This window comes from Aquarana catesbeiana, linkage group LG04, assembly GCF_042186555.1.
Source record: "Aquarana catesbeiana isolate 2022-GZ linkage group LG04, ASM4218655v1, whole genome shotgun sequence".
Lineage (NCBI taxonomy): Eukaryota > Metazoa > Chordata > Amphibia > Anura > Ranidae > Aquarana > Aquarana catesbeiana.
Genome location: NC_133327.1, coordinates 3,164,353 through 3,176,077, shown reverse-complemented (window position 1 = coordinate 3,176,077; position 11,725 = coordinate 3,164,353). Strand labels below are relative to the sequence as shown.

At 48.2% G+C, this 11,725-nt stretch overlaps 1 long non-coding RNA gene across 2 annotated transcripts in view; it reads left to right on the top strand.

Annotated features, from left to right (window-relative positions):
* The first annotated feature begins 7,749 nt into the window (after window positions 1–7,749).
* LOC141141320 (uncharacterized) overlaps window positions 7,750–11,725 on the top strand; it is a 51,324-nt gene continuing 47,348 nt past the window's right edge. The window contains exon 1 of one of the 2 annotated variants that reach the window (XR_012244045.1): window positions 7,750–8,065. This is a non-coding gene — a long non-coding RNA (uncharacterized lncRNA). Of the gene's footprint in view, window positions 8,066–8,091; window positions 8,354–11,725 lie in introns of those variants that run through there. The other variant, XR_012244044.1, reaches the window with a different exon arrangement.

The following is an 11,725-nucleotide window of genomic DNA, read 5'->3' as shown; positions in this document are numbered from 1 at the left end:
TGACAAAAATCTGACAGAGTAAATATAATTTAGAGTCCCATTTTTCCTAGATCTACACCTTCATAGTCACACAGACAAGACTGACTGCCAGCTTGAATAGTCCCCCCTGAAATACTAGTAACATAGGAGGGAGTTTCTGCTAGGTCAACCCAAAATACTCTTTGATCTAATTGTTACCCCCTCAAGTCTAATTACCACCAATAAATACTTCTTCTATGGTCCTTTAAACAATGTACCCTTTGAAATGTTCAAGTAGGTTAACAGGCCATACCTCACACACCTAGGTAGACTTGCATAAGATGAACACATCAAAGGGTCTTCAGCTGTCCCCTTGATATGTTAAAATTCAGTTGGCTTGGACAACTCAACTGAATTTCTGGTCAACATGGCACTCCAATACAACATTATACATAAATCGGATTTACAACATTAACAAGCTCCAACTAGCCGGGAAAGAACATCAGATCTGCAACGTGGAACTCTTTTGCCATTACTTATAGGAAGGCTCCTATATTACTCTTTGTAGACCCGTTCCCTTCATTAGGATAGCATAGGCTGGCTAGATCACATCTTTCTCAGTGTGGCAGCATAAGTAGTTAACTGAAACACCCACTAGGGGGTGACCTCTGATCAAAGGGAGTGCACATATACAGTATCTCACAAAAGTGAGTACACCCCTCACATTTTTGTAAATATTTTATCAAATCTTTTCATGTGACAACACTGAAGAAATTACACTTTGCTACAATGTAAAGTAGTGATTGTACAGCTTGTATAACAGTGTAAATTTGCTGTCCCCTCAAAATAACTCAACACACAGCCATTAATGTATAAACCGCTGGCAACAAAAGTGAGTACACCCCTAAATGAAAATGTCCAAATAGGGCCCAAAGTGTCAATATTTTGTGTGGCCACCATTATTTTCCAGCACTGCCCTAACCCTCTTGGGCATGGAGTTCACCAGAGCTTCACAGGTTGCCACTGGTGTCCTCTTCCACTCCTCCATGATGACATCATGGAGCTGGTGGATGTTAGAGACCTTGTGCTCCCCCACCTTCCATTTGAGGCTGCCCCACAGATGCTCAATAGGGTTTAGGTCTGGAGATATGCTTGGCCAATCCATCACCTTTACCCTCAGCTTCTTTAGCAAGGCAGTGGTCGTCATGGAGGTGTGTTTAGGGTCATCATCATGTTGGAATACTGCCCTGCAGCCCAGTCTCTGTAGGGAGTGAATCATGCTCTGCTTCAGTATGTCACAGTACACGTTGGCATAAATGGTTCCCTCAATGAACTGTAGCTCCCCAGTGCCGGCAGCACTCATGTGGCCCCAGACGATGATACTCCCACCACCTTGCTTGATTGTAGGCAAGACACATTTGTCTTTGTACTCCTCACCTGGTTGACGCCACACACGCTTGACACCATCTGAACCAAATAAGCTCATCTTGGTCTCATCAGATCACAGGACATGGTTCCAGTAATCCATGTCCTTAGTCTGCTTGTCTTCAGCAAACTGTTTGTGGGCTTTCTTGTGCATCATCTTTAGAAGAGGCTTCCTTCTGGGATGACAGAAATGCAGACCAATTTGATGCAGTGTGCAGTGTATGGTCTGAGCACTGACAGGCTGATTCCCCCCCCCCCCTTCAACCCCTGCATTAATGCTGGCAGCACTCATACATCTATTTCCCAAAGACAACCTCTGGATATGACGCTGAGCATGTGCACTCAACTCAACTGGTCGACCATGGCAAGGCCTGTTCTGAGTGGAACCTGTCCTGTTAAACCGCTGTATGGTCTTGGCCACCATGCTGCAGCTCAGTTTCAGGGTCTTGGCAATCTTCTTATAGCCTAGGCCAGTGATGGGCGAACCTTGGCACCCCAGATGTTTTGGAACTACATTTCCCATGATGCTCATGCACTCTGCAGTGTAGTTGAGCATCATGGGAAATGTAGTTTCAAAACATGTGGGGTGCAAAGGTTCGCCATCACTGGCCTAGGCCATCTTCATGTAGGGCAACAATTCTTTTTTTCAGATCCCCAGAGAGTTCTTTGGCATGAGGTGCCATGTTGAACTTCCAGTGACCAGTATGACAGAGTGAGAGCGATAACACCAAATTTAACACACCTGCCTCCCATTCACACCTGAGACCTTTTAACACTAATGAGTCACATAACACCGGGGAGGGAAAATGGCTAATTGGGCCCAATTTGTACATTTTCACTTAGGGGTGTACTCACTTTTGTTGCCAGTGGTTTAGACATTAATGGCTGTGTGTTGAGTTATTTTGAGAGGACAGCAAATTTACACTGTTATACAAGCTGTACACTCTCTACTTTACATTGTAACAAAGTGTAATTTTTTCAGTGTTGTCACATAAAAAGATATAATAAAATATTTACAAAAATGTAAGGGGTGTACTCACTTTTGTGAGATACTGTATGTATATAATATTGTTGTTGCTGAACCATTGTCTTGTGTCTTTGGGAGGAATTTGTTTGCTGAGTTGGCGTTGTTATCTCGGCTCAGCAGATTTATTACCTCTCTTGAAAATAACTTTCCCTTATTTGGTTCAAGTAAAATATTTCAGAACCTAATTATACTGAGTTGTTTTATTATTGCCACACAGTGCTACAAGGATGTCTGAACCCAGAGTGTCAGGTTGGTTCGAAGGTTCACTTGGTCATGGCCATGCAGATGAGCAGGTAATTCTCAGCAGTCCCATAGGGGGCCGTGCTACACCAATTATTATCAGAAATTTATTCGTAACTTCTCGTCTCTGGTCAAACCGATGACTGATATGACCAGAAAGGACGGTAACCCACAGAATTGTTTTCCAGACTCCATTAATGCCTTTGAGAGTGCTTCTGCTCCTGTGTTGGTACATCCTGATCCTACGGTACCTTTCATCCTTGAGGTTGATGCTTCTGAGACTGGAGTTGGTGCCCTGCTGTCTCATCGTCCTACCTCTGAGAGCTCTATGCATCCTTGTGGCTACTTTTCCAAGAAATTATCTCCTGCAGAATGCAATTATGAGATTGGGGACAGAGAGTTGTTAGCGATCATTTTAGCCCTTTAAATATTGAGGCATCTCCTCGAAGGTACTAATGTGCCGGTTCTTATTCAACTGACCATAAGAATCTCACATTCTTGTCTGAGGCTAAATGCCTCTCTCCCGGAAGGGCGCAGTGGGCTCTTTTCTTGTCAAGTCTCATTCTTACCTGGTACAAAGAATGTAAGGATTGATGCTTCTTTGTGACAGTTTTCCTCCACTTCCAAGATGGAGTCGGTTCCTGTTCCTGTGATTCCTCCCGATCGTATTATGACTACGGTTCGCAACAGTCTCACTTCTCCTTTGGGTGACAAAATTCTTGCCGCTCAGATCCATTCTCCTCCTGAGAAACCTTGTGACTGTTGCTTTGTCCCTGAGAGTCTCTGTACTGCCGTGCTCCAGACTTACTATTCTCACAAGGCTGCTGGTCACCCAGGGAAGAATCAACTCTTTTGGGTCATGTCCCAACAATTCTGGTGGCCTAGTCTACGTGCTGATGTAGCCGCCTTCGTAGCTGCTTGTTCCGTGTGTGCTCAGAGTAAGACACCACGACACCTTCCAGTGGACCTCCTACAACCTGTACCCAATGGAGAGAGGCCTTGGACCCACCTGTCAATGGATTTCATTGTGGAGTTACCCAACTCTCAGGGCAACACAGTTATCCTTATGGTGGTTGACCGATTCTTGAAAATGTCTCATTGTATTCCACTTAAGAAGTTGCCTACATCTAAAGAACTGGCTTCTATTTTTGCTCGGGAGATCTTTTGCTTACATGGGCTGCCCAATGTGATCATCTCGGACAGGAGTAGCCAGTTTGTGTCCAGGTTTTGGTAAGCCTTTTGTGCACAGTTGGGAATTCAGCTTTCTTTCTCCTCTGCGTATCACCCGCAGTCCAATGGGGCCACAGGACGAGCCAACCAGTTCCTGGAACGTTTTTTACGTTACTACATTTCTGATGCCAGGGTTCCTACAGTTGGCTCAGATCCAACTGCTGGTTCTTGTCCATCCCCACCTTCAAGGACCTGGGACTCCCCGGTCTCCCATTCCTCTTCAGAATATTCACTAGGGGATGGCAACTCCGCCAACCTCTCAAGAGACCCAAACTCGGCCTGCACTCTGGGGAACCCCAGTTAATGACTCGGCCCTCACCTTCCCTGTCCAGCTCACCTGAAGGCGCACCTTCCTTTGGTAATGGGTCCCTCCGGACTGTGATAGCAAGGGGCTTGGAATTGGCCGGCTCTTCAGGGGTTGCATCTGGCTCCTGCACAGCAGTTTCTACAGTTGCCAGGTCCGTGGCCAGGCCACAGGTCTCTTCTCCGCTGATGTCCTCGGTTTTCGCTGGGGAGTCGCCAGGCCACAACTCTGCTCCGCCTTTAGGGGTGATATTAGGCCCTCTCCAGCCTTCTGGTACCTCCGCAGCTGCAGACTAGAAAGTACTGAAAGCAGATCGATGCTTGTAGTACTTCCGCTCCTGCTGGATAGGCCCTAGTCGGGTAAGTGACTGCACCGGGCCCAAGCAGTGACCACCGTGGTCAGAACCCGGCACTCTGGACAGAGCAGGCACAGTTGCTCTGCTCCGCTCCATCGATCATCCCAAGGGCGAATCCCCCACGAGGCTCCAGTCAGACACCGGTGGGTGTCCACCAGTGTCCTTTCCTGCATTTTAGGCAACCATGTTAAGGTGGGTAGCGGTTGGTTACCTTCTGCCATCTTCTGCTGCCTCGTGGTGTCTGCTGCTAGCAGGAAACTTTCAGTCTCCTCCAGGGCGTGACACTGCCCCCTCGCTTCCAGACGGGCTGTCTCCTGTGGAACTAAAGGCAGACTCCTCCCTGGGCACGCTGCAATAACCGCTTTGTTAGATGAACTGAAGTTTGCAGGCATACTGGTGCTAGCAGGACTTGTCCAGGCATGTCACTCGGCACCGACTGTGCCCGAGCAACTGGCAATTGATGGCCACTGACTTTTCTGGTGGTTGCTGGTAGCAACAATAAAGTTTGTAACCAATGAAGGGTACTATCTCAGCACAGTCCCGCCCGCAGGCACCTGCAGGTTGATCACCCCACGCAACAATAGACACTTCCAGGCACACTTTACCGAATAATGCAGGAGTTTGGAGCAAAAGTTCAGAATACCCAGCATTTGCAGAGCGCTGGGCATATTTGTAATCCAGTGTGAGATGTCCAGCATTTGTAGAGTGCTGGGTATATTTGTAATCCATGGACACGAACGACCGCCGTGGTTTCCACGGGTGACAGCACATGGTAGAATGTCACTGAATTGCAGGATTGGTATAAATGTCTGTCCCAGCATTGGTTGGGGCAACTGGGTAGGAAGGCAGAAGTATTTAATGGCTCCCGCGGGTTGCTTTGGGCAACGGCATTTATTACTATGGTATTGAATAGCAGACAGAGCACATGCGTCCTTTCCCTGGGTTCAAGTCCTCAATGGTGGTGGAACAAAGCACAGTTCCCCTTCTCGATCAACCTTGGTTGCTAGTGGCAATGGCTGGCAGGTTAAACCGTGAACAGGTGGTCCTGAAACAAGCCCCCAAATGTAGTGGTATCCCCCTAGGGGCTGCTGGAAATTGTGGTCCACCTATCATCCCGCACAGCCTGGCATTCACTTCCCAGTCACTCTTGAGACAATGAACAGTCCGTATGTTTGTTTTGTATTTTATTGAGGGATTTTGAACTTGGATAGGGTAAGGGAAATTATGGGATGCCCAGAATCAATAAGGGAATCAAAAGATGATCAGTTGGAACCTCTATTTACACTTCTAGAGTTCCAGTATCCTTCAGCACAATGCTTATTTGTAGACTGTTCCTCTCTCTCCTGTACAATACTTGGTTCATGGTACAGCTAGCACATGGTAGGCCCAATTTTGACTCTGTCAAGCCTTAGCAACTGCCCATTTCAGGCAGGGACTGTGGGTCCCTTTAGTGTAGCAACAAAAATAGGAAAGTCTTTAGTGCTAGCTGACCTTTGGTAGACTACTGCTCCCAGTCAGTCCTCTTCAGGCCCTGCCAGCCCTCCTGGCTGCAGCTGCCTGACTCCACTGCCCATAACATCACAGTCTCTCCTGCTGGCTCTACATCCATCTCAGACTGCACTCTCCCAGTCCACTTCGGCATGCCTCCCTTGCTCTCCCAACTGTGCCTGTCACTCACCAGCCCTCCAGGCTGCCCTCTGGTGGATCCCTCCTGGAGACTTGCCTGGCAACACTAGCTCTCGTTGTCTTTCTCGGTTCCTCTCTGTGCCTCCTGTCCAGATCCTTCTTTGTTTCTCAGCAAGGCTCCAACTTGCACCTGAACCCCTCAGGCCCAAGGTCACCTTCCTTCCCAGACTGGGGAGTGCCTTAAAGGCCCGACAACCTAGTGCTCTATCTCCAGCTTCTTCCACCTGACAACTCCTCCCCAGCTGGGCTGACCCTGGGTATATCAAGGAGGCCTTCCCCCTGCCAATCCTAGTTGGGGATTGGTCAGGGCTTCTTGATACACCCCAGACAGCGCCACCTCTGTTCCCTTCCTTCCTTATAGAATCCTAGATGATGCTATCTGTGAGTCACCAGCCTACTCTGAGCCACTCCCAGCCAACACAGATGAAAACAAACAGGTAAGCTAGGCCTGATTAAATGTACCTTCATTTACAAAAACCTACTTCTAGCACCTACCTAAAGTAAAGGGTGCTACACATGTTTATAGCGAACGGAGAAAGCTGTGTTATGTTTTTTCTGGATTTGGTAGATCTTGGATCAAGGTCGGGGTCTTGAAGGTTCCAGAGAGTAATGGGCAGGATAGAATCTTCAATCCGCTGAAGCCAGGAGGGAGGAGCACCGGGAGGGCTGTGTGCTCCTTTCTAGAGACCAAGGCAAGCTACTTGAGACAGCACTCTGTGTGGGAGAGGTTCCAGGCCATTGGACCGAGAGAGTTGGGCCAGCTGAGAGAGTCTGGGAGACTGCCTGAGTCTGGGTGACTAGAGCTGAGGCAACAAAGAACAATGGGGTAGCATCAAAAAGTCACACACCTAGATGTTCTGAAGTGGTGAGTAGTGTGGCAACCTCAGCCTGGACTCCAACCAGGCCACGCCCCCAATGTGTTTCACTCCACCCCCAAAGCTTAGTTATGACTAAGCTCCGGGGGGCAGAGTGAAATGCGTTCGGGGCGTGTCCTGTTTGTTGTCCAGGCTGAGGTTGCCACTCTACTCACCACTTCAGAACATTTAGATGTGCGACTTTTAGGGGCCACCCCATTGTTCTTTGAAGCCTCACAGGAACCAGGACAGGTTCCATCCCGTCTGCAATCTAACAGCAGCTGCGGAAGCAGCGATTACATACCCTTTTACCACCGAAGCTGAGCAGCACTCATGCATTTCCTAGGTCACATTCTAGAGTTGAGGCAACTGGGAGAAAGTCCACGGGGTCAAGAGAACTCTGTGAGTCTCGGAGGAGTAAAAGATACTGGTTTTTGGAGAGCCTCTACCTAGTGTGGAGGAATGTAATGTACATAAATGATAATCAGAAAATGTCTATTTGCTTATGTGTATACATGTTTCTATGCAACTCCTTACTCATTATATAGTAAACAGATTGGCTTTGCTTCGGGACTAAAATGGTGGCTAGCCCCTGCTTCCCCAGATTAGAAGAATGCGTAAGTGAAGAGAGAACCAGCTTTAACCAAGCCTCAGCAAGTTTCTCCATTTCTCTTCTATTTTAACCAATGAGACGTACCTATTAGGCTGACATAGTAATGACATATAATCTATCATGCTTTGTGTGTATAAAACAGTGATCATACTGAACACACGTGTCAGTGTCTGCTTCCAGCATGCATGCACATTGACACTTTTTATTGAAAAAAGCAGCAGCAGATAACCTTGAACTTCGATTGAAGTTATTAACCATTACAGCTGGTGTAGACAACACGGGGCTCCAGGCTTCAGTCGAAGGGAGACCGCGAGAGGGATCGAGTGGCTGACCGAGACAGAACAAAGGGGGTTTGCGCAGTCCTAACAGTACGGTAAGCATATTTATTCTTACCACTGTATGGCTGGTTCCTGTCTGGGCTGGCTGCTTGATCTTATTGGCTCTCTAAGACTGTTCAAAGGCAGGTAGTTTTAACGAACCTGCCATTGGGTCTCTGCTGACTGTGTATTATTTGTTCAGTGTCTGTCATCCTGAAGGATTGTGACTCAGCAGACCGAAAGTGCAGTTGCAGGTGTGTGTGTGTCCTGACCCCCCCAGATGAGCTGTCTGCCTCTGGGGGAGATGGAACCCTGCAGCAAACGTCTATGGACGGATTTTTCAGGTGAGCTGTTGGCCCCTGAGGGTTATCTCAGCTGCTAAGGCTTCATGGTGCAAAGGATAACAGGTGTAATGTTGTAATGTCCTGTCCTAAATGTGTATGTGGATTAATGTTTGGTATTCATGAGGGTGGCTGGAGCTTACGAAACAGCCAGGAGCGTGCAAGGGACAGGGAGAGCAGCTTGCTCGATTTTTCCCTCACAGCGCTACGAGCCCCCACCTATGGAATTTCTTGATAAGCAAACAGTGAAGAGGGATATTAACCCCTCAAGCCGTCAGCTGTCAGCCGAGAAACAGAATAAAGAGAGAGAGAAAGCAATGCTAGAATATGATATTGTGAAGAGGAGAGAAGATGTTGAAATAGTTAACAAAGTTGTACAAAGTAGCGAAGGTTACGTTGCTAAAGAAACAAGGGAGGAGAGGGACAACCCTGCCCTCCGCCTAATGCCCACTCCCTTCGCACCACCCCAGCCCAGTGCACTTCCTGCCGATGACCATCTTGGTACATCCGGAAGGCTCAAACATGACCTATACCCAGTTCTCCCTGTTCTAAACCAGGATGTTTCCTACCACACACCTGTCTTCCCCAATACGGAAGCACTATCTTCACAGATCGGATATGTTAATGATGAATAAGCGTACGAGTGGGAAGACCAACAACAGGCAACAAGGCCACCCGCTGATTTAACCCCCAATCCGGCTACGGACTCACAGTTCCGAGAGGATCTCAAACATATGCTGGCAACCGTAAGGAACAGTGCCCCTTCCCAGCCCCTGCCCCAACACCAGTCTCGGTTACCAGAAGGGGCACCGGTGATGTATGTCGCTTTTACCCCATCACAAGCAGCGCCCTTAGTGACAAGTCTGCATGACCCAGAGAAACAGCCAATGCCCTTCTACTGCAGGATAGTGCAGATACAAGAAACTTACTCAGCTGCCTGGAGAGATTTGATCAGCCTATGCCAAATCAAAGCAGGACATGTCTTTTGGCCGGTCATGCAGGCGGCCTTCAATGATGCCTGCCTGACAAGTGCCACTTCCTATACCTCAGGCGTGGAGTTCTGTGCCCAACTCCACAACTGGGCAAAGGAGAAATTGGTAGATCAGACCACCACAACCCAAGATATTACCCAAGATAGAGGGGAGTCTGTATAGCAGTATCATGCTAGACTCATACAGGGCTTTGATGATCTGGGCTTCTCCGACTATGAAAAGACACACACACACACACACACGTTATCAACCGTTTTTGTCTCAGGGCTCAGGGAGGATACACAGGAAGTACTTGACAGAATCCCTGAGTGCCTATGACATTGGTCACTTAAAGGTGCCACCTGTTTCAGTCAAGCTCGAAGAGGGCACATCATTGCCCCGGAAATCACAATACCCACTTAAGTGAGTCCAATCTGTAGCTATTTCGAAGCATGTCAAGGCCCTCAAATGTCAAATGGAGCCCTGATACCCTGTGCGTCTCCATGCAACATACCTTAACAGTTATGCCACAAGGGGCACAGAATTCTCCAAGCTAGTTTGCAAAAGCTATGGCTATCATCCTTGACACATAACAAGAGGAACACCCGGAAGTGATTCTCCTCCAATATGTTCATGACCTTCTCCTCTGTGCAGATGACTTACCCACTGTTGAAGTCACTTCAAAAAGCCTGTTGTGCTATCTTGCCAACCAGGGTTGCAAAGCCTCAAAACCCAAATTGCAGTGGTGCTCAACATCTATCATTCTCCTTGGACCCTGTTTGTCCCATGGGACAAGACACCTTACTGAAGACAGGGTGAAAGCAATCTCTGACATCCCACTGCCACAAGGTTAGAAGGCCCTTCATGCCTTCCTTGGACTAATATCCTATTGCAGAGCATGGATTCCAGAAACCTCCCTACTGATGCAACCTTTGTATGATGCTCTGAAATCAGACCCCTTCCAGATGTCTCCTGAAGCAATATCCAACTTTGAGGCCCTCAAGCGCGCCATCTCTGGCGCTAGGGCTCCCAGACTACGACAAAACGTTCAAGCCCTTTGTATCCGAACATCTGGGACATGCTGCAAGTGTACTCACCCAATCGCATGGCATCCGCCTACGCCCCATAGGATATTATTCCTGTCGGCTGGATGCGGTAGCAAGAGGAGGCCCATCGTGTCTGTGAGCTGTCTTTGCTGCACAAACCTTGCTTAACAAAACTTCAGACTTGGTCCTCGGGCATTGCTTCGTTCTGCTTGCTCCCCATGACATTGCTGCCATATTCAACCAAGATCCAACCGAAACACCTGTCCACTGCCAGACACTTGAGACTTCTGTGTTCCCTCCTTCTACTGGACAGCATTACTCTATTCCATTATCAAACACTGAACCCTACCACCCTTCTTCCACTTCTCGAGGGGGGAAAGGAGGAGGTGTCGAGTCTTGACTTGTCACCCCATGACTGCTTCGAACTAATGCGGCTGGAAACCACGCATCTCCCCACCGTGAGTGAAATACTCCTGCAGAATCCAGGTCACCATTGAAAACACGGTTCTACAAGCTGAAGGTTTACCACCGGTGATGTCTGCACAGGAGGCAGAGCTGCAAGCTCTTACTACAGCATGTAAATTAGCAGAGGGAAAAAGAGCCAACATTCATACAGACTCAAGAGATGCTTTCAGCGTTGCCCATGATTTTGGTGTTATCTGGGAGGACAGAGGGTTCCTGACAGCTGCAGGAACACCTGTGAAACACAGTTCAGCTATCAAAGACTTGATGGACGCCTTGCTTCTTCCAACCCAAGTGACTATTCTGAAAGTAAAAGCACACGTCAAACTGAACTCGAAGGAACTCGAGGCAATCATCTAGCCAATTCAGCTGCCACACATTCAGCCAGTGGTCCATGGGAAGTGGACAGCAGGGTGGTAGAAGAAAACCACCCAGTGCTTACCCCACAGACTCTCCCAGTGGACAGAGTTTATCTGAAAGAATTACAGGAAAAAGCAAGTCCGAATGAGAAGGAAAGCTGGAAACGGAGAGGAGCAACTCTCAGAGATGGACTATTCAAGTGCAATAAGAAGCCTTGTCTACCCGGGAGTATGTACCCAGTCGTGGTGCAATGGGCACAAGGAGCTGCCCACTTGACAAAGACTCTTATGAACTCTCTTATCAACAAGTACTATGTAGCACCAGGAGTTACTCCATTGACCAACAACTTCTGCAGATCATGCACTATCTGCTCCAAATGTAACCCAGGACGCACAGAAAAGGAACATAAGAAGCACCTGGCAAAAGCCCTATACCCCTTCCAGATGATACAAATTGATCACTCTTAAATGCCAAGGAGTGGCAGATTCGAATACGCCCTAGTGGAGGTGGGGTCCCAAGGGGGGTCCCTGATGAAT